The sequence below is a fragment of the Triticum aestivum genome, chromosome 7B (assembly GCF_018294505.1).
Source record: "Triticum aestivum cultivar Chinese Spring chromosome 7B, IWGSC CS RefSeq v2.1, whole genome shotgun sequence".
Taxonomy (NCBI): Eukaryota; Viridiplantae; Streptophyta; class Magnoliopsida; order Poales; family Poaceae; genus Triticum; species Triticum aestivum.
The window spans coordinates 633,680,756-633,704,173 of NC_057813.1; positions in this window are offsets into that span (position 1 = coordinate 633,680,756).

Genomic DNA, 23,418 nt, shown 5'->3' on the forward strand with positions numbered 1-23,418 from the left:
CCCAGGAGGGTTCTGGTAACCCCCCGGTGTTCCGGTAAAATCCCGATTTCACCCGGAACCTTTCCGATGTCCAAACATAGGCTTCCAATATATCAATCTTTATGTCTCGACCATTTCGAGACTCCTCGTCATGTCCGTGATCAGATCTGAAACTCCGACAAACTTCGATACATCAAAACTTACAAACTCATAATAAAACTGTCATCATAACGTTAAGCGTGCGGACCCTACGGGTTTGAGAACTATGTAGACATGACCTAGAACTATTCTCGGTCAATAACCAATAGCGGAACCTGGATGCCCATATTGGTTCCTACATATTCTACGAAGATCTTTATCGGTCAAAGCGCATAACAACATACGTCGTTCCCTTTGTCATCAGTATGTTACTTGCCCGAGATTTGATCGTCGGTATCCAATACCTAGTTCAATCTCGTTACCGGCAAGTCTCTTTACTCGTTCCGTAATGCATCATCCCGTAACCAACTCATTTGGTCACATTGCTTGCAAGGCTTATAATGATGTGCATTACCGAGAGGGCCCAGAGATACCTCTTCGACAATCGGAGTGACAAAACCTATACTCGAAATATGCCAACTCAACATGTACCTTCGGAGACACCTGTAGTACTCCTTTATAATCACCTAGTTACGTTGTGACGTTTGGTAGTACCCAAAGTGTTCCTCCGGTAAACGGGAGTTGCATAATTCTCATAGTTACAGGAACATGTATAAGTCATGAAGAAAGCAATAGCAACATACTAAACGATCAAGTGCTAGGCTAACGGAATGGGTCATGTCAATCACATCATTCTCCTAATGATGTGATCTCATTAATCAAATGACAACACATGTCTATGGTTAGGAAACATAACCATCTTTGATTAACGAGCTAGTCAAGTAGAGGCATACTAGTGACTATATGTTTGTCTATGTATTCACACATGTATCATGTTTCCAGTTAATACAATTCTAGCATGAATAATAAACATTTATCATGATATGAGGAAATAAATAATAACTTTATTATTGCCTCTAGGGCATATTTCCTTCACTCAAGACATCTCAGGAGATTCGTCTGTGTTCCAATTAATTCGACGTTGTCACCTCTTTCAAATATTTCAATTGTTCCGGTGCATCATCTATCTGTTCAACATCCATTCCAACGGTGTTATCTCTTCAGTGGGCCCTAACCCACAGGTCTTTTGCCAGGATCTTACCTGACTCTTCTAATTCCCCCGGAGTTATTCTCAATTCTTTTCAAAGTGTGATGTAAGAATGGATTTCATCAGTCACATGCCTTCTCCAAGATCGATTTCAAATCATTTCATTGTTGGCTCAACCTCTTTGCTTTCCATTCTCCCGGAGTACCTCAATTATTTTTCGTGGTGTTCTCGTCGTCTTTTGAAGACCGAAGAAGAGTTTTTCCTCTCAATCTTGTCCGTTCTCTCGAAGATTCTTGGTTCTAGCTTGATGCTATCCTCTCAAATTATTCCATTTGTCAGATATTCTTTTCTTAACCATCCGGAGTATGTCAGAAGTTGTTTTCCTGTTTCTTTTCACCGGAGGCCATCATTCCAGTGATCGTTCTCTATTTATCCAGGTGCTTCGTTCAAGTGTTCTTTAATCATCTTATGATCTCTTTGTCCTTTTGCATCTAAATCCCCCTCAAACATATTGTTTCTTCCCGGTGATTCATTCCCTTTTGTCAGTCATTTTCGAATTCTTACGGTGGTTCCTTCAGATTCCTTTTTCCTTGATTATCATTTCAATCCATTCATTCTTTCAATCCTACCGGTGGTTCATGAAGACCTTCTCAAGTTTTGTGCTATGTTCCCCCTTAATCATTTTTCAAGAAGAATAAGTAGTATGCAAAATCCATTGCTTGTCATCGATTTAATTTGATGAAGGATAAGCATACAATAAATCTTATTCTTATTTCCTCAAAGTGATTAATCCTTTCCTTCGGAGTTTGTTCTTGATGAATAAATTCTAGTTCCAAGTGTTCTCCATCTTTTCTTTTCTGGAGTACAAATTTCCTCGGCCATTTCGTTGGAACCTCCATCTAAATCATCGCAAGGCTCATCTTATTCTTTCTTCCTTCATTCTATCTCATCATTCTTTTGTCACGGGAGTTCTTCTTGGTGGTTCTTCTTGATTTATTTCAATCTTCAAGTGTTCACCAAGATTCTTGTTGGTGGAGCTCAAGTATCTTTTCTTCTCGCTTCTTGAAGTGTAATTAATTCTCCGTATTCTTTTGAAGTGGAGTTTTGCATTTCTTCATTCCTCTCAGCTATTATATCTTTTCCGTTTGTGGTCGGTTATCACCTCATAATTTTGAGATGTTATCCATAAGTCCACATCAAGCTTATTCTTTCGTTGTTGAATTTTCTCAACAACTCCATTCAATCTTTTCTTCTAAGGTTGCTTTCTATTTCATTCGTGGCACAAGTTATCATTTTATTCCCTGTTCTTTTCATTCAACTCTTTTAATTCTTTCTGAAGGTTTTGTGTCATGTCTTCATCAAGTATCTTTCCATCCTCTCAAACTCGTGTTCTATTCTTCCATGTTTTAGCCGGAGTGCTGCCTAAATCTTTTCAGTCTTATTCGTTTTCTTATCTCGTTCTAACTGGAGTGCTTTCATAGTCTATCTGAGTCCGTGAGCTTTCGATTCTCGTCATTCTCGCCATTCCCCTCTTCTTCTCGACTGCTCTCGATTCTTTGCTTCTTCTCTTCAGTTCTTGCTTCACCTCATCCTTTTCCCTTCCGTCTCGGTCCTAAGATCTCGGGACGAGATCTCTTGTTAGTGGAGGAGTGTTGTAACGCCCCGGATTCGATGCGCCAGGTGTCTGCCAGTTATTCGCCTTCGTTGCCATGTCATTTGCTTGCGTGTTGTATTTTGCCATGTCATCATTCGCATTGTGTCATCATGTGCATTGCATTGCATCGCATACGTGTTCGTCTCATGCATCCAGCATTTTCCCCATTGTCCATTTTGCAATCCGGCACTCCTATGCCCTCCGGCGTTCCCCTTTCGTCTCTCATTGTGAGCGGGTGTTAAACGTTCTTGGAATGGACTAAGGCTTGCCAAGCGGCCTTGGTATAGCGCCGGTAGACCGCCTGTCAAGTTTCGTGCCATTTGGAGTTCATTCGATACTCCAACGGTTAACCGCGTAGCCCGAAACCCCCCTTCTCTTTGCAGCCCAACACCCCTTCCAAACTGGCCCAAAAGCCATCCAAACCCCCTCCATGCTCTCGGGCGTTCGATCACGATCGCGTGGCCAAAAACCGTGCCTCATTTGGACTCTCCTAGCTCCCAGAAACTATAAATATGCCCTCCCCCGTCCAAATCGCAGTCCAAACCCTAAAAAACTTCCTTTCCGCGCCGCCGGACAAAAACCCCGCCGCTCGGACATGTCCGCCGCCCTCAGCCACGTCGTCCGGGCCAATGAGCATCCGCCATGTCATCGCCGCCGCGCCCGCAACCAACCACCGCGCGCCACGTGGCGTCCCCGCGCCCACCTCGCCGCCGGCCCGAGGAGCCCATCGCGGGCCCGCGCGGGCCCTCGCGCCGCCGCCCGGCCCGGCTTCCGCCGCCGCCGCCCGTCCGCTGCGCCGCCCGGCCCGGCCGCCGGAGCCGCGCGCCCGCCGGCCTCCTGCGCCACCCGACCTCCCGCTGGCCGCCACCCCGCCTCGCCGGAGCGCCTCGCCGCCTCCGCGAGCCCCTCGCTGGCGCGCCGCCGCGCCTCGCCCCCGCGCGCCCCTCCGCCCCGCCGCCCGGTGCCGCTTCCCGGCCGACCGGCGAGCTGCGCTGCTGCCCCGCGCCGGCCCTCCTTGCCGGCCCCGCCACCTCCGGTCGCCGGAGCTCGCCGGAGGAGCTCCGCACCGCGCCTCTCCGCCCTCGCCTCCTCCCCGCGCCCCTCCGCTCCGGTCCCGCCACCCCTCGTCGACCGTGCCTCGCCGGAGAGCTCGCCGGAGCTCTCCTCCATCCGCACCGGGCTGGACCAGATCCACCAACGCAGCGAACCAAACGGGCCGCGACACAGCTTCGTCCCGCGGGATCCCCTCGTCCACTTTTCCCCGAGGTCCATTTTTCTTTAAGTCCCCGAGTCTGTGATATTTTCATGCCATGTTCATCGCATCATATCTCTGCATCCGTAGCTCCGTTTTGTGCGTGTAGCATATCAAATTGTTCGCTTCGACGAGTACTCCATTTCGTTCCATTGCATCATGTTCATTTGAGTCCATCTTGATGCCGGAATTATCGTTGCAAGAGTGCTTCATAATGTTAGTTCCCGTTTCTTAACAGAACATGCTCTTTTGTCATTTTTGCCATGTTTGATGTGTGCATCCTATGAGGTTGATGTCTACATGTGTTTTGAACAATGCCATGTCTTCTTTAAAGTGGTGTATGCCATGTATTTTTGTGATCTCTGTGGTGACTAGCACAGGCATGTAAACTAGGCTTCGTGATGTTGCTGATTTTAGTTCCTGTTCTGCTGTTATTTTGATGTCATGTAAACATGATGCTACAGAGAGATCCATGCTTATTTTGAGATACTTCAGTAAGGATGTTTTGAACATATGGTTGTTCTCTATCTATTAATGCCCCTGTTTGCAATTATGGAGTAGTCTAGCATATCATTTTCGTGCTCTACTTTTGCTTCAAAATGTTAACTGGCAGATTGTTTACATGTTATTCAATTTTGCCAAGGTTGTTGTAGTTGATCCTTGCATGCTATGAACTTGTTCTTGCCTTTGTTTGTTTCATAAACATGTCTTCTTGCTGATGCTATGATTATCTTGTCATGCAATGCTTTGTGGTGAGGGAATCGAGCTTGTTAAGTAGGGTACTTTCTGTTACTGTTTTGCTAGGCTGAATCTGTTATTTCGTGATCTATGTAAACCTGCTTCTACAAGTCATTCTATGCATAATCTGGAGATGTTCACTAAGGGTGTTTTGTTCTACATGTCATGCTCTATCTATCCATGCCCCTGGTTGCATTTATAGCCTGCTTTAGATAGTTGTTATCTTGCTCCAAAGTTGCTATATAATGTTGCTGCCAGCCTGTTAACATTATGTTCAGTTGTTGCCATGTGTTTTGCTAGTGATCCGTGCACCCTATGAACTTGCTCTTGCCATGATAAGCTTCATAATCATGTCTTCTTACTGTTGGTTGCCTTGCCATGCCATGTATTGCTCTGTGGTGAGCTGTACAAGCTCATCTACCTGCCTAGTTATCATTGTTCCTGCCATGTATGAATCTGTATTATAACTTGCTATGTTTACATGGGTGCCATCATTTCTTCTGATCCTTTTTGGCTCATGGTCAGTAAGGGACTTTTGTTCTATGCATTTAGTAGATTCATGCCATGCCTTTTTTTGCCATGATAAGTTCCTATAACATGTTGTTTGATAGCTCTGAACATTGCAACCTGATGTTATTTTCAGGAAAGTCTGAATTGTTATTATTTGCAATCTTGCCATGAGTGTTTGAACATGCTCTAGTGATTTCTGGAGATAGCTCAGTGTTCATGTTTTGTTATGCATTACCTGTACATCATGTCCATGCCTGTTGTTATTATGTTGAGGTACTGTAGCATGTTGTTTTGGTGCTTGCAATATGCCTAGTTGCTGTTTTGGACAGCTTGTCCTTTAAACTTGTATGGAGTGTATGTGTTTGAACCGTTGCTCCGTTTTGAGTGTGCTCTATATGAAACTTGCTTAGAATTGCATGTAGTTTCATATTATCATGTTGCATCCTTGTTTTGAGGTGTTTGCTTGATGTTTGGGTGCATTTTGCATCAATGCCATGTTTAACTTGTTTTGCTCATATCTTCTAGACCGTAGCTCCGAACTAAATGAACTTTATATGTAACTTGACTAGAATCTCGTGTAGATCATCTTTGTGCATCTTAACTTGCTGTTTAAAAACTTGAACATAAGGTTTATTCAGATCTGCACCAACTTCGAAATTTGCATATGAGGACTTACCGGAATTGTTATATGTTGTTCCCGGCCTCATTTAAACTTGCTTTGATGTGTTGCTCTTGTTTGCATCATCCCTTGCCATGAGTAGCTTCATGTAGCTTTGTCATGCATCATGCTTGGTTGTGCATCATGTCTTGTATATGTGTGGTGTGGTTACTATATTGTGTGCTTCTTCTCGATAGTTCCCGTTTCGTTGCGATCGTGTGGATTCGTTCGTCTACGCTTGGTTCGTCTTCATGGCTTCATCTTCTTCATGGACTCGTTCTTCTTCCTTGCGGGATTTCAGGCAAGATGACCGTCACCTTGGATCTCATTACTATCATTGCTATGCTAGTTGCTTCGTTCTATCGCTTTGCTGTGCTACCTATCTTTTGCTCATCAAGCCTCCCAAATTGCCATGAACCTCTAACCTTTGACACTATTCCTAGCAAACCATTGCTTGGCTATGTTACCTCTTTGCTCAGCCCCTCTTATAGCGTTGTTAGTTGCAGGTGAAGTTGAAGATTGCTCCATGATGGACAGGATTATGTTGGGATATCACAATATCTCTTATATTTTTAATGCATCTATATACTTGGTAAAGGGTGGAAGGCTCGGCCTTATGCCTGGTGTTTTGTTCCACTCTTGCCGCCCTAGTTTCCATCATACCGGTGTTATGTTCCCGGATTTTGCGTTCCTTACGCGGTCGGGTGATTTATGGGACCCCCTTGATAGTTCGCTTTGAATAAAACTCCTCCAGCAAGGCCCAACCTTGGTTTTACCATTTGCCTCACCACCACCTATATTTTCCCTTGGGAGTAATTAACCCAAGGGTCATCTTTATTTTGCCCCCCCCAGGCCAGTGCTTGTCTAAGTGTTGGTCCAAATCGGGCAGACTGCGGGGCCACCTCAGGGCAACTCGAGGTCTGGTTTTACTCGTAGGCTGACCTATCCGGTGTTGCCCTGAGAACGAGATATGTGCAGCTCCTATCGAGATTGTCGGCGCATCGGGCGGTCTTGCTGGTCTTGTTTTACCATTGTCGAAATGTCTTGTAAACCGGGATTCCGAGTCTGATCGGGTCTTCCTGGGAGAAGATATATCCTTCGTTGATCGCGAGAGCTTATCATGGGCTAAGTTGGGACACCCCTGCAGGGTATAATCTTTCGAAAGTCGTGCATGCGATTATAGGCAGATGGGAATTTAATAATGTCCGGTTGTAGATAACTTGACACCATATCCGAACTAAAACGCATCAACCGTGTGTGTACCCGTGATGGTCTCTTTTCGGCGGAGTCCGGGAAGTGAACACGGTTTCTGGGTTATGTTTGACGTAAGTAGGAGTTCAGGATCACTTCTTGATCGTTGCTAGCTTCACGACCGTTCTGCTTGCTCTCTTCTCGCTCTTATTTGCGTATGTTAGCCATCATATATGCTTAGTCGCTGCTGCAACCTCACCACTTTACCCCTTCCTTTCCCATTAAGCTTTGCTAGTCTTGATACCCATGGTAATGGGATTGGTGAGTCCTTGTGGCTCACAGATTACTACAACAACAGTTGCCGGTACAGGTTGTGCGATGATCATGACGCGAGAGCGATGCTTGCTTGTTTTGGAGTTCTTCTTCTGCTTCTTCTTCGATCAGGGGATAGGTTCCAGGTCGGCAGCCTGGGCTAGCAGGGTGGATGTCGTTTAAGTTTCTGTTTGTGGTTCATCCATAGACGGATGGTGCTCTTATGTAAGATGTTGTTGTATTCGTGTGGCATTGTATGCCTTTTGTATGTATCCCTACCTGTTATGTAATGTTGATGTAATGATATCCACCTTGCAAAAGCGTTTCAATATGCGGGTCTATCCTTGGTGGGACCTTCAGTTCCTTTTGGATAGGGTCGCATATTGGGCGTGACAATGGATCACATACAGATGTATCCAGATACATTTTAGAGTGTAGATTCACTCATTTTGCTCCATATGTAGTCCATGGTGGAATCTATACAAAAACTTGTATTTAGGAACGGAGAGAGTACATATTAAAGAAGAACGAAAGAGGAACATGGTAAAGAAGAGCAAGCAGATTTTGGATAATAAAATGTTAGTTGCGCAGTGCCCACACATGATAAACCAGAGCGCATTAAGAATGCAACTCCCAGCTGTCTCTCGACCATTTCAGGCGGTTGGATGAAGATCCTACGTCTCCTAACCCATCTTCTTCCTCGTCTCTGATTCTTCCCATACAGAACACCGCACGCGCCGTCGGCCGGACCAACGGCCCCCACCACCTGTGTTCCTCCGCCACCCCCACCCCCCACCCCCGCCCCAACCCCCACCCGCGTCGAGTTTTCTTCGTTCGGCGAGGCCCCACAACCACCCGAGCCCCTTCGTTCGCACCGGCGAACTCCGGCGAGCTCCGAAAAATTTAGTCTACTGTGATTTAACTAGTGTGGAATATAAAAGGGGAAAACCATAAGCATTGGGAGTATAGTGTTGAGCGTGCCATGGCGGATCTGAAGGTGCAAACTGGACAAAGGCAACTTCGCAACCAAGACAAGAAATCAGAGAAAAGCAGTGGCGATCTATTTTCTTGCTGCGATAAATAAGTTGAGCAGATACGAAAGAGTACCGCCTCTGGTGCGGCGCCATGTATGCATCTAATGAGAATTTGACGATGTTGCGGTAGCAATGGCTGTCGGCAGCGTGGAACGAGATCTAGGAGGGTAGACGGTGGCGGCAGGGTGCGGTGGACGAGACGGTCGTAGGAGCGGCGCTGGCAAGGTGGACGACAACAGGGATGAAGCGAGAGGACGGGATGCAAGGATCCCGCTCCGTAGTCATGGATGAGAGAGGTAGATCTCTTGTAATGGACGGCAGCGTCAGCGTATCAGCTCCAGCATGGTGGAGGAGGACGGCGGTGGATGGGGTGACGGGTGGCGGCGGACGGAGGAGGGTGGGGTGGAGAGGGTGTTTTGGCGCCCACGGAGTACAAATGGGGAAAAGGGAGGTAGTGAGGAAGGGGGGACCATGTATTCAGGGCACGCTTGTCTCAAATGCGAGGAAATTTACAAACTTAGCCCCCATTTCAAATTTCTGCTACATCACAGCAACATTAGTCGGTTGGGGATAGGACATTAATCTCGCATACACCGAATATTTGCCGACGAGAGTTTGTTTTTGGCGCACACCATGTATATGAATATGAATCGGGGAGGGAGTCGATTTCGGCCGAGGACACATTGTGTTTTGGCACCCACCATGTATGAATCTGGGTGAGAGGCGGTTATGTCACATTTGGGTGAAATTACAAACATACCCCTATCGAAACCTATAGAAATACATCACATAGGCTTTGCGTGGCAGGGATAGGCAGTAGTAATTTCCATTTCACAGATTTTGGTTTCATGCGGTTACTGCGACTTTCCTCGCTTCGTTCAAATTTTGCAGAGTGCATGTTTACGCTCGTGCCAACTCAATTCGAATCTCGTTTGTATTCTATTTTTTTCGGGCGGGATCCATTTTCAATTGGAATTACATTCTATATACATCATGTTTGTATATATACTTTCAAAAGCACAACAAAGAATTCTGCTCCTTTATATGTATAATATGATTTACAAATACAATGATCTCAAAATCTTAAGGTTGAATTCAAAAAAATTTAACCAAATTATGTTCTACTAAAATGTATGGATCAGTAATATCTACATATTAAATAACATAGATGTGCATGAATTCATATGAGTAAGCATGTTTGATAGATCAATTTTGGTTCAAGTATGGATTACATGTATCATCGTCTCGAATTCAAATATTTGAATCCCTTTTATGTTCACTCCTTTCACGCCCATCTCTCTCGCATGCATGCTCCTTCATGTAGGTATCACTCTCTTTTCTCCAGCTCACCCACGCGCTCACTTCATGTTTCTCCTATCTTCGCAAACATGGTCTCTCGACGTCTCCCTTGAGAAGTGTCACACTCTCCCTATCATTATACATTACACGGTTTTCATTATCTCTCACGTCTCTATTGTTATCTGGTATCACTCGGTACCTAAGTTTTCTTTTTCACCGCCACACACACAGTCTCCACTCGTCTTTCACTTTGTCTTTCTCTCTATGGGATTCTCTCACACACCCTATATGTCTCTAGATATGACTCATACCACTAAAATTACTCTCTCTCTCATGTAGACACAACATTTGTTGCGGTCTCCTTTTCGTCTCCATCCCAGACTGACATTATTCATTTGTTTACCGATCAGACAACCCCCCCCCCCATCTCTCTCTCTCTCACACAGACACACACATGCAACTCTTGCTTCCACTCCCCTTCCCGACTATCATCTCTCTCTCACACACACAAAACTCTCGCTTTCACACCCTGACTCGTATTTCTCTCACAAACATTTACCGAGTAGCCTCTAGATATGTTTATACACCTGCACACTCGTGCTTCCACTCCCCTTCCCGACTATCGTCTCTCTCTCACACACACAAAACACTCGCTTTCGCACCACGACTCGTGTTTCTCTCACAAACATTTATCGACTAGTCTCTAGATAGGTTTATACGCCCGCACACTCGTGCTTCTACTCGCCTTCCCGACTACTGTCTCTCTCTCTCACATACAAAACTCCCGCTTTCGCACCCCGACTCGTATTTCTCTCACAAACATTTATCTACTAGCCTCTAGATAGGTTTATACACCCGCACACTCGTGCTTCCACTCCCCTTCCCGACTACCGTCTCTCTCTCACACACAAAACTCTCGCTTTCGCACCCCGACTAGTATTTCTCTCACAGACATTTATCGACTAGCCTCTAGACCGGTATATACACCCGCACACTCGTGCTTCCACTACCGCATACATGTCTCTCTCCCGCTCCTTGTATCTATGTAGATTTTTCTTCCCTTCTTGAGACACGCCCTCTCGATCATGCACACACACACTATCGCCTCATTTTAAGTTGATACCTATTATACACACACTCCTTTTGTCTTTGTCACACATGCACTCCGTCCTCCTCCACTCTCCCTCTCTCACACACACATCGGCTTTTTGCAACAACTAGCAAGATGCCCATGCATTGCACGGAACATCAAGATGCATTTGTATGAGTAGTTTATCTTGTGGGGGGAAAGGATGAATGAGGGAAGGCCGTATTTGCAAATGTGGAGAGGGGTGTGGGTATCTTTTTGCAAAATTGCCATAGTTTCCTTCCTATCCGTCAGATATAGATCGTACGGGCTATATTGCAGGATGGTAGGCACACCATCATCACCGACAATGCTTTTTATAAGAGTAGGGATAAAAATAGAGTTGGTGATGATGGTGGGCCTGCCATCCTGCAATGTAGGTCATCCGATTTATATCTGACGGATAGGAAGGAAAATATGGCAATTTACCCACACTCATCACCACATTTGCAGATAAGGCCTTCCCTCATTCATCCTTTTCTCCCATAAGATCTTGATGTTCCATGAAACGCACGGGCATCTTGCTAGTAAGAGTAGAAATTAGACATATACCACTTCTCGAATCTTGAAACCAACAACATTCCTCCCTTATCTCATCAACAATGCCAAAGGAATATATTTTGAGTGAAACATAACATATTTTTAGTGATATACGTATTTCAAAACTAGACTTTTTTTCTATCAAATCGGTGAATATGTATTATTCTACTTTGATCGTGTGGCAACACATTGGCACATTGCTAGTAGTTATTATAATTTTTTGGACACTAGACAAATGGTGGAGTACATATACGAAGAGAAGAGGCGCACGCACGCAGTCGGCCTCTTGCTGTCTCGCACACATAGTGTTACGTAAAGGTGACGTTAACAAATAAACCTTGAAACCCTAGGTGCACGATTGCTGCATTCGCGGGTACCGGGTACGTGGTGGAGCACCTTTGTAGGATAGTCAGCTCGCGTGATAATTTCATCCATAGGAGTTGATGGTCAGACCACAAGTGAACGACTTGGAGGCGATGGCTCGCCAGTTGCCACAAATCGAGTAGCCACATTTAAAATATCATATTTTTAGCGGGGTTAAGAGTTCCGATTTCAATGGCGCGTTATAAGTACTAAGTAGTTTTTAGAACGATTGGTATGGAGCAAAAATGGAATTCATAGTACTACGTACCTCCTTGGCGTATGGTTGTATGGGTTTATGTTGCGAGATGTTGAACCTGGTAGTTCTAGGGCAAATACTATGGTTTAGATTTCGATACTGGTTTTCAGTAATGAAAATCGGAAGGGGAAACCCTTCTTTGATTTTTTTTAAAAACTACTACCTCCATTCTGGTTACTAGTCCCCATCGTATTTTGGGTCAAAGTTTATCCATGAATTTACTTGTAAAATGTGAATGGAAAACAAGATTTTGTTATACCCAAACAAAAAGAGGACTGGAGGGGGTGATTGCTCTGACACGGACGCGACCTCTCATAGCGCAGGAACTGAACTGGCGCGCCGGCCAAGAGGGCCCCACTTGCTGCAGGCCCGGCTGAGCACGCCTCCTCGCCGCGTGCAACCAGCTTAATACTACTTCGTCTGTTATTGTTTGGAAAGTAATTGCTGTTATTACATGACCCAAAAAAATATTTTGTGCCACATCAGTAGATGCACAGACATCGCAACAGGCATGCTGACTGGATAAACATTTGAACCTAGCTATTATGAAGGAAATTTTGTATTGACAATAGTTTTAGATAGCAGGAGACGCCTAGCCTGCTCTGTCTCTGCTAGCTTATTTTTGGCTTCTTCCATCTCTTCTTTATCTTGGGTGAAGAGAGCATCTGATTGCTCTTTTCGCTTCTTCAGGAACTCGGCTACATTCTCAAGGGATGCTGCACGCTTTCTTTCAGCCTTTTCTAGAGCCACGTGGACACGAACAGCTGACGACTCCACCTGGCTTGTGTGTAATCCAACATCATCTGGGAATTTGCACCTTGTGTCTAATCCAGCATCATTAGGGAACTGGCACCTTGTGTGTAATCCAGCCTCATTTTGGAAGCATGATCTCGAGGTTGACCATACTTCCCTCCTCGTAGGAACTGCATCCTAACATGAAGTTACTTCTTTTTTAGATCAATACTCAGAGCAACCCAGATCCATTTAGTAGAAGCCAGATAAACAGAACTCGGAGAAGTGAATTCGAAAGGAAAAAAATATAAAAACAGACTACAAGGTGAGAACACCCACTTCCTACATCAAGCTAAAAAAAGAAAGCATTAGGACGATTAAGACTCTTCTTATTACACATCGAAGAACACCAGTCTTAAGAGAAACAGAAACTACAACATATACACATCGAAGAACATGAGGCTTAACGAAAGTAATTGAAAGGGTGCTATTTACCAAAGCTAGTTTTACAGGTTCGGTGCAGCTCCTCTTTAACTTGCCACGCTCCTTGAAGATGTCCCCAATATCCCGTGTTTGGTCTTCATTGCTACTCTGCATGTTCGCACTCGTGGTTTTAAAATCTGAACATGACAAGAAAAATATATTACTAGTAATACTCGCGCATCTTGTGGGCAACATTAAAGCACTCATCTGCCATCTTAGAGCATCTCCAATAGAATCTCAACGTGCGGCACTTTAAAAAAGCGTTACAGTGCTGAGATCGAGAAGTAGATAGACTAGAGAGTAGAGGATAGTTCTCAGCATTGATAGATAAAAAAGATAGATAATTCAACTACTCCTCATCGTCCGACTCCTCCTCAGTGATATCCTCCTCCGACGTCTGACTGTAGGCGTGAAGATACCGATCATCGTCGGATTCCCAGGGTGATGTTGCTCCTAGCCTCATGTTGAATTGAGCGTCCGCTTTTCGCCTACGCTTGTCCTCGCGCTAGGCGGCTCGCTCCACCCTCCTCTTATCCCTCTCCGCCCTCCTTTGCGTGTAGAACTCGTGCTCGTTGATGATGTCCTGCGGGAAGTGTTGGCTCCACAGCGCCATGGCTTCCACGTCCATATCGGCGATGCCGAGATGGTGCTCCCGCCTTCGGTTGTCGCGACGATCCTCGTCGGTGCTAAGCCGCGGCAGAGGCGCGAGCTCCTGCACCCGCTCCCGCGTCGGCATGTTGGGGAAGTTCAATGTTCTATGAGGCCACCGGAGGCGCCACGTCGCCGCGTCGTACGCGCGGGCGGCCTCGTTGGCGGTGTCGAAATTGCCGAGGCCGAGGCGCATCCCGCAGAACCAGATCTCGGCAGAGAAGCCGCCGGAGGGGCACGCACGGACGTCGCGGTATCCCCAAGTTTACCGGCGACGCGGCGGCATGGTGGCGCGGCAGTGGCGAGGCGAGAAAGACTGGGGAGAGAGCGGTGGCGGGGCACAGAGTAGGGAGAGAGCGGTGGCAAGGCACATAGCGGTGGGAGGGCATGCCGGACACCGCACGCCAAAACTAGCACAGCGCGATACAGGAGCGATGCACAATTACAAGCTGATATTCTGTTGGACAATGGAGGCTATAACCAAATACTTTTACGGGAACAATAGCACCCAGGAAATTTGAAGGGTAGGTATGAACAAAACTAGAACTGCACATGTACTGCTAAGTGATTCAATACACACATTACCAATCAAGGAGGAGAACGATGGTCGCGGCGGCCTCTGCGAGTCATGGTTGGCAATTGGGAGTCAGTTCATTGTCCACGGCGGTGGTGCTTCTGCGCTTGGCGTCGGCTTCCGGGAAGCAGATCCGAGACCATGGAATACGATGCCGAGGAAGAGGCTCCGTGTACGACAACGACGGTGGACCGGCTCCAGTGCGGCATACGAGGTCGTCGATGAGGCAGATGCACTGCAGTGGACAAGTGCGCCAATGTAAAGGGGATGAGCACGAAGGCTGCGGTGCCGTGGAGAAGTCTATTTTGCGGTGGGGATAGAAAATGGGGAGTATTCAGGTGTACTACTCTGGGTGCCGGGGTGGGGTTGGCTGGGTAGGGTGAACCTGAATTTACGAAAACAGCCCCCTACCAAGTCTCATCCGTAGGCCTGTTCCGATGGCTATGATGGTAACTTCCCACTGCTCGAATCAGGGTCGCGGGAGATTTTCCCGCCGACCTTAAAATTTTGTGACACTGAACTCCCCGTGTGGTGTGTTGAGTGATTCGGCTAGCAACTAGTGGGTAGTACTAGTAAACTCTGCATTTTAGGTTTGACCAAGTTTATAGAAAAATATAAACATTTACCACAACAAATATGTATGATGTGAAAGTACATTCAGTAATGAATCTAATGGTATTTATTTGTTATTGTACATGTTAATATTTTTTGTTATAAGCTTTCTGAGAGTTTACAAAACTTGACTTTGACCAATGCTAATATGCGGACTTAAATAAAAACAGAGGGAGTACACATTTGTTTTCTTAGTTTGTAGTGAACTAATCATTTGTTGAAATTGTGAAATAAATATATTAGGCTATACATTTCAATAGTTACAATCATTGTCGAATCCCAAGATTTATACAAGGTCTATAGTACTTCACAACATGCTCAAACTCACATAATCCCAGTCAAATGAGAATCTAAATGCATTTCATAGTTATTACTTTGTAGGATGCAACAAAACCAACCATAACTCTACATCAGCCATTATAGAAACAACATTTTGAACATATCCCAATGTGTGAATGAAACGTGCAGAGAGAGCTTGCGAAGATGGAGCAGATAGGGCGGGAAAGATTGTATGTATGTGGACAAGAGAGTAGGAGACAAACCTAACGAGATAGGGGGAGAGAGATAGAGAGAGAAAGAGAGAGGAAGAAGTTAGGTCTGTGAGAAAGATGGAGACATGTAATGTACGTGAGATGCGTGTGCATCCGGATTCTGTATACGTGGAAGGATAAGAGATAATATGTTTGATGAGAGAGCTGGAAAAACATGGACGAGAGGGGAAGGATCTCGCGGGTTGAGGGATTGATAGTTTTGTGCGGGGGAGAGAGGGATTGGTAATGTTGTCTGTGTGAAAGAGAGAGAGAGGGTGGGGGGAGGAGTCAGTCAGCCCTCATCACATCATCCTGCTTCCAAATGGCCCCGCATTCTCTAGCATGGTGTGGTCGCCGTCTTCGATCTCCTCGATGCCCTCTTTGAAGATTGAGGTGGTGTGCATGTTGGGGCGCAAAGAAGCACAAGCAAGAGTGGTCGCCGTATAACCTTGGATGGTGATGAATTGTGTGCTCGGGGGAGGGGCTGTGTGTGTGTGTTGTGTTGTGTGTGTGTGTGTGTCAGACATTGAGAGAAAACAAACCTAAGGAGAGAAATGGGTATTCACGAAGAGATTGTGCGGGCCTTGAGGTGGGCAGGGGCCGGGTGAGGGTGTCAAAATGTGCGCATTGATGCATGTGTTACATGCGATCATGCGAGGGACGGACAAATCGAGAGAGATGGTTGTTGTGTTATGGATGCTCCTCTCTCCTCTATCTCTCTCTCTCTCTCTCTCGCTCACACACACACACACACACACACAAGTAAACTAGAAGACCGTTCTCTCATGTATACACAATGTATCGGCATCTGTCTATGTCTCACTCATGCATGATCATTTGCACATTCACACCTCTCTATGTCTGTATCACACGCACACCATCTCCACATTGCCCTTCGGACACAACACACATATGGACACATACACACGTTCTCTCTCAGCCAGACACACAAAGTCAGTATTAAAAAAACTAGGGTGCACCTAAAATGTCCAAATCCAAATAAACACGAACTGGAGCTAAATTCAAATATATGGAAATATTGCAGCGTCAAGAACATTTCCAGAAAAAAAAGTTGAGTAATATTCGGGGATTGTTTTCACACACACACACAAAAAGGTTCGGTGGATGTTCTTCGAGCGCGACACAGTGACGCACCGTTCTATCGACCGCGCGGCCGCGGTTCACGCGCTTGCATGGGATTCTGTATCGTGGTTGTGGTACAAACTAATAAAAGCGCTGCCTAAGTCTAATGTTTACGTGTACTAGTACTGTTTTCTTTTAAGTCTGACCAACCTTATATAAAACTAAAGTAAGCTCCCATACGCGCACTCTTCAATATGTCGTCGCCACCATTGCGCATGCTGGCGCCCGCCTACTCCGGCCAACAATTTCTCGCCCATCACCGTCGTGTCGCCGCCATCCCTGTGCCATGAAGCCGAAGGTCACCCGCTCACGTCATCTGCAGTCCCTCCTCGCGATGCCGCCGCGCTGCCAAGCACGCGAGAAGATGGTGGAGCCACGTCTATGCACGTAGTGTACGAAGAGGAGGACGAGCGCATGCTCCAGCACGCCGGCGAGGAGGAACTAGCATGTCATTGTCGTCTCCGCCTGCGCGGAGGAGGCGTGCATGGTGGCTGTCGCGGCAGAAGCCGGTCACGCGCGTGTCGAGCCCGCAAACCGGGTGCGGACACGGAATCTACCTTCGAGACCTTGAATGCCACGTGGATCCTGCAATCTGAAGGAGCAATTTGGGTCAGTCGACTCTTGTGAGCCGTTTGATGCAACATGGATGGCTAGAACGGCTTCTTCCACCTCTTCTGCCATCTTCTTCCTTCGCCCCGTCGAACTTCTTTCACAAATCGACTGACCCAAATTATACCACTAGTATGAACGTATTAAGTACAGTAGGAACACGAAGATACGAGCAGTAGTACCAACTACAAGAAGAACAGTAGTAAGACATAGTACTAGTACTACTGTACGTACTAAAGAGTTCAAATAACGAGAAAGAACATAAACATAGTTCTGCTGGGGCCTCAGGACAACACACCCTTGAAAATAAACTAAGCAACTAGTCCTCTTGACACTGTAGTAGAACCAGTATGAGCGACGGCACTGCCACCTACTCGTAGTCCGAGTCCACGTCCTCGACTTTGTCCTCGTCCCTGTTCCTCTTCCTCTTTGCCGACGATTCTTTGCTTGAACCAGACACTGGGCTTTGCTTCTTCATCCAACCCTTGTAGATATTTAAACAAAGGTAGGCATCCATTGCTGCGTATAGGATGTGATCTTAATCTAATGTCTTCGATTCCCATGCATGATGAAACTCGTGATGGGGTTTCTTCAGTTTAGCGTACGAAGGATCGATCATGGCTGCTGCCAGGGTCAGCATTGAAGGTTGAAAGGAGGACACCAGCCTTGCCTTCTGGAGATTGAAGGGCTGGCCTACAACGAGACCTATCTGACGCAGGACATCACTATCGTTCCTAAAGCCTACATTAACGAATTTCACTCTTTTGTCCTTGAGGAAGTTCTTAAAATCCTGGCACTCAACGTCGGCATGGCATATGTGGTAGACCAAGCAAACGTTATGTACGCAAACCTGGATCATGGCGGGCTTCTTCCTCTCTGCCTCCTTTAGAATCTTCTCTCTTTCCAGGACTGTGGTGTACTCAACATCTAGCCCAGCGACCCACTCATCTGTTAAACTGTTGAACATGCGTAGGAAACGAGCAAGGCATGCTTTCACCGTCGCGGATCCACGTGTGTAGATGATGATGAACTCATCGCCGGTGATGGCTCTAACCTGGTACTCAGCAGCGACCATGGAGATTTGGGAGGCCATGGATTTTGGAGGAGGGTTAGGAAAAGTTGAACTCATGTACCCCGCAAAAAAGCTGGGAGCAAACTAATGTGAAAGGACGGGACGACTGGGAGCGAACTGTTGTAAGGTAGAAGACGGGGACGAGTAGGGTGTGCGAACGGCGTGAGGTTGCTGGCTTGCCCGGTGGATAAACAGCTGCAAGCCCCTAAAGAGTTCTCGAGAACTATGCGGGACCCACTAGATGTCATGTCTACTAGACCCATATTGTAGGCCTAACGGTATAGCTTCTGCCTGTTCGCACACCATGCCGGCGCGTGGATGTAACTTCACTTAATTCCCTCAACCGTCGCGCCTCCCACGACCTTCGCCTCCCTCACGCGGTCGTGCCCTTTGAGACTTCAACCGGCTATAGATGAGCAAAAAAAATTTGCCCACTCCGCATGCATGATACTCCCTCTGGTCCTTTTTACTTCGGTCAACCATTTGCAAAGTGTTTGACCAAATTTATACTAAAAATATCAATATCTAAAATATTGATTATAATGAGTATAAGAACTACGTTTTATAATCAGTGTAAAAATATTGATTTGACATTGTGAATGTTGATACATTTTTCTATAAGTTCGGTCAAAGTAGAGGTACATTGACTTCAGACAAAACTTAAATGCACAATGCAGACTAGTTCCTCCATCCAGGTGCGTGCCATGTTCTATCTTGTCATCACAACAAGGTTAGCTATAAGAGTACTACTACCTTCCTTCTAGTTTAAAGGGCTCGATTCAAAAATTTCACCTACTCTTAGCAAGATAGCAGAGGCGGTGGAATAGTTTTTGAAGTCTGCAAAAGTACTCAACTAATGATGTCGTTCTTCACAAAGAAAAATGTGTTTACCAATGCATGCATGAACACTAGTTACTCTAACCCCCCTCACATCTTTAATTCTTTGTCACATCAGCATGTTTGCCATTCCCGTGTGCATGAGGCTAGTTGTAATGGTAGTATCATAGCTAGTATCATGCATGTCAACCAGGCAATTTTGATGAGGTGTCATAAAATTAAATGAAGGAAAAGAGGGTTGAGTATCATATCATGATATTGTATCATAATAAATGCTATACTATGTGTCATGCATGGTAATAAATATAGTACTACATGATACTAGTATATGATACTATGCATTAGGGAGGTAGTATCATATGCATGATATTAGTATATAATACTCCCAGCTAAGATACCACCATTATGGCCAGCCTTAATCATCGCATGCAATAATTTAGTGCACCTTGAAATATGAACATGTGTGGGCGTGTATGTTTTTAATGACTTGAGACTATACCTAGCCCGGCATGCAAGATGACTTATTATGCACCGTTCCCCATACCTGTAGGAAGCCCGTTCGTCTCCAAATCTTTTCCTCTCCATGTGTGGAAACAATATGCCAGCCAGACTCTCCTTCTCCCTCCGGCGGTCCCACCACTCCACCCCGTGTGGAAAAAATCTGCATGCATGACTCTCCTCCCCCCACGCTCGTCCAACAATATTTCCACCCCTTCTCTCCCCCCGTAATTTACTCCAACAAATATGCCCACGTAGCTGTTATGTTAATCATGCAACGTATCTTTTGGGACGCTGCTTCAGTTATTTAACTGCAGGTGCAATGCGTCACTGACATATGGGCCCAACACGGGTCTGGCCCACATGTTAGTGACGCAACTGGACCTGCAGTTAAGTCAGTGCAGCTCAGTCCATATCTTATGAAGGTGTGCCATTGCTCGCTATAAATACTGTGCCTCCCACAGCACTCGGAAGAACGCTCACTTTCATCGCTATCTCCTCCTCCTCCCTCTCACGTCGACCACCATGGCATCGCCCCTCCCAAGACCTAAGCGCCCCTCACTGCACCGCCCAGACGGTCACGCGTCGCCTTCCGTTCCTCACCGCCACTAGTCGAGTTGGACGTGCGGTGTTCCACTCCTCACCGCGATGCGTCGAGGTGGACGCGTTGGCGTTCCCAATCTTCCCAGCAATTGCGTCGGAGGACGCGTCGGCTCCCTGCTACAAGGAGAACATCGTGCCGCCCGCCGTACCCCCTAGCCTTGAGGAGCTTTGGAAAGAAATGGATGTCGCCATGTGGGAGGCTATGCCGCCGGCAGAGCACGCCAAAATAGAGGCGGAGAAGAAGGTCGAGGAAGAGAAGCACGCCGCGGGGCAAGCTGCCTGGTAGGTCTATGTCGCGTCCGAGGGAGTCAGGCAATTGGCTCCTTGGCAGAAGGCTCGTGCAAGGGTCGTGAGGGTGGCTGAGGACGCCCGTGTCGACGCCTTGAATGCAGTCGGGCCCAAGCGCCTCATCTACGCTTGGCAGTACGTGGACCGGGTGCACGCTTCCAGCGAGGAGGAGTACCTGTTGGCGCCGGATCACCACACCGATGAGATCGCGCTCGCCTGCCGGCAAGCCGCCAATCAGCACCTCGCCAGTTGCGAGGCTGAGGAAGATGTGTTGTGTCGGCGCGCTGGGAAACGGCCGCGCAGCAGGGCACTCGTGGCGCGCCGCAAGCGCTCCTGCGAGCGTCGTGGCTTTTAGGAGGAGTATAATTTTTGTTTCCTAAGGCGATCTCATTAGTTTTGGGACGCAAATGATAAATCCCGAACGTTCAGAAATTTTTAGCGTCCTTAATTAAGCATGTAAAAGGGAAAGTTTGGAAACCTTGTGTATTCGTACGCATTTTGCAAGTACGTGCATATAGCACAAACTTTACTATATACTATCGCACTACACGTCTCTCTTGATATATGCTTGCAGACTGTGCTACTCCCTTCGTCCAGGTCAATAAGTCATCTTTGGTTGTGCACCGTGACCAAGAAGGAGGGAAGACTTATACACCTAGACGGAGGGAGTACTACTATTACTTATGTACGTGCAAATGCACGTTTTAACATTACGATGCGGTTTTTTTGTAAAAGTAGAAAAAAGCACTAGTCAAGCTTGTGAAACGATTCAATGCAAAACAAATGCAAAAATGCTCATTTGATTGTTTACTTTTAGTTTCCTTCTCTGTGGTTATTTCTCTGTCATACTTTTTACGGGGTATCTCACTGGTTGGAAAGGCATGCGAATTCCCAAACCGCTCCCAACACCCTGTATCAAATTTTTTTGCCTAACAAGTTGTGTCGTGCAATTGGAATTCCAACTTGAGTACTACTACTAGTAGGAGCACCAGGGGCCAGTTCTTTTAGGCTTCTAGATTAGTAATCCCATAACTACTACCTCCGTCCTGGTTTATTGGTCCCCATTGTAATCTGTATCAAATTTTGATCATACATTTAACTAATCAAATGTTAGTGCATGTCACATGCACTATTCCATCCGTCTAGGTGAGTAGAAAACGAGAAACGTTAATGTTTATTTGCTAATTAATAGTATTGCATGCAATGAACTAACCACTGCATGTCGTGTTTGATATCTCAAGTCATTAAAAGCATGCACACTCTTTATCTCTTATTGGTTGATATGTCAAGAAACAAGAAACGAGGTAGAAGTTAATGCACTGTGCCTAAGTGTTTTGGGATTATTTGGTTTTCGTAAGATGACTTACACACCTAGACGGAGGGAGTAACATTTTATCAGTTAAATCTTTGGTCAAAATTTAGCACAAATTACAATGGTGAGGAATAAACCAGGATGGAGTAGTAGTTTAGAAGCCCAAATAAATGAGTGAGGCGCCTTATTGTTACTCTCCACTGTGAGTAGTCTTATGGGAAAAGATGGGGAAGCCGCCAAAAGAATTGGCCCTAGGAGTAGTAGCTATGAATCGAGTGTGCGAGATGAACCGGAGAAAGTAAATGCAGAGAGATGAAATGCAAAAAATACGGAGGGATGTGATGGTTGCTTGTCCGTTTATTTTACCAGGCCACTTATTACTGGGAGTGGTTGGGTTTTGTGATATGACGGCTTTACTGCAGCGCCACGAGCGGGGTGAGAGGTGAGACTCCCATGCAGCGCCGCCCTCTACACCTGTACTACATCGGTCGTGGTTTATTAGTCCCCCATTGAATTTGACTGAAGATTTAACTGACAAAATGTTAGTGCGTGTCAACAAAAACTATATCGTTGGATTCGTATTTGAACATAGTTTTGAATGATATAATTTTAGGTGACATGCATCAGCATTTATCATACTATATATAATGTTAGTTCAATTTTTGGTCGTACTAATCTATAGTAGTAAGGTGCCCATGCCTTGCACCGAAGAGTGCAATGCATTGATCGGGGAGTTGTTTATTTTGACAAAGGATGTAGGGGTCATCTCATGTGTAACGGGTATCGATAGGTTTCTTCGAATATTATTTCATCTCTAGAGCTCACAAACATCCGGGTGAAATAGATAAAAATGTATCTTTTGCAAACAAAAGCATTCAACTGTTCAACCTGCATCCAAAACTTGTGAAGAAATAACACTTATTGTGCTTTGCAAAAAATGATCTTTAAGAACTAGTTTTTGAGTATCGATTGTTATACATGTTGGCTACAGATGACATGGCACTTTGTTATAGTCAGCAGTTGGCTATACTATTAAGTAATATTAACCATGCCCTTATACACCTAGACGGAGGGATTAAATCAGGATGACTTGCAAGGAGGAAGAGGAGATGTAAGAAATGGTTCATCATAAGTCTTTCACCAGTACTGTAGTAAAAATTCATACATGGAAGATTCTAGACTAAACCATAAACGGATACACTTTTATTCATGCGCGATACTCCAATAGAGCAAGATCCGGCATGGAAGTCTCCACATGCTTAGACAGCGGATTACATTGAGCGAAGACTAATGATCAACATTTAACTTGGTAATGCATATGTCCAGGTGAACATCCTTGGAGTCCCCGTGCACCGTGTTGCAGGGTAAATCATACCTTG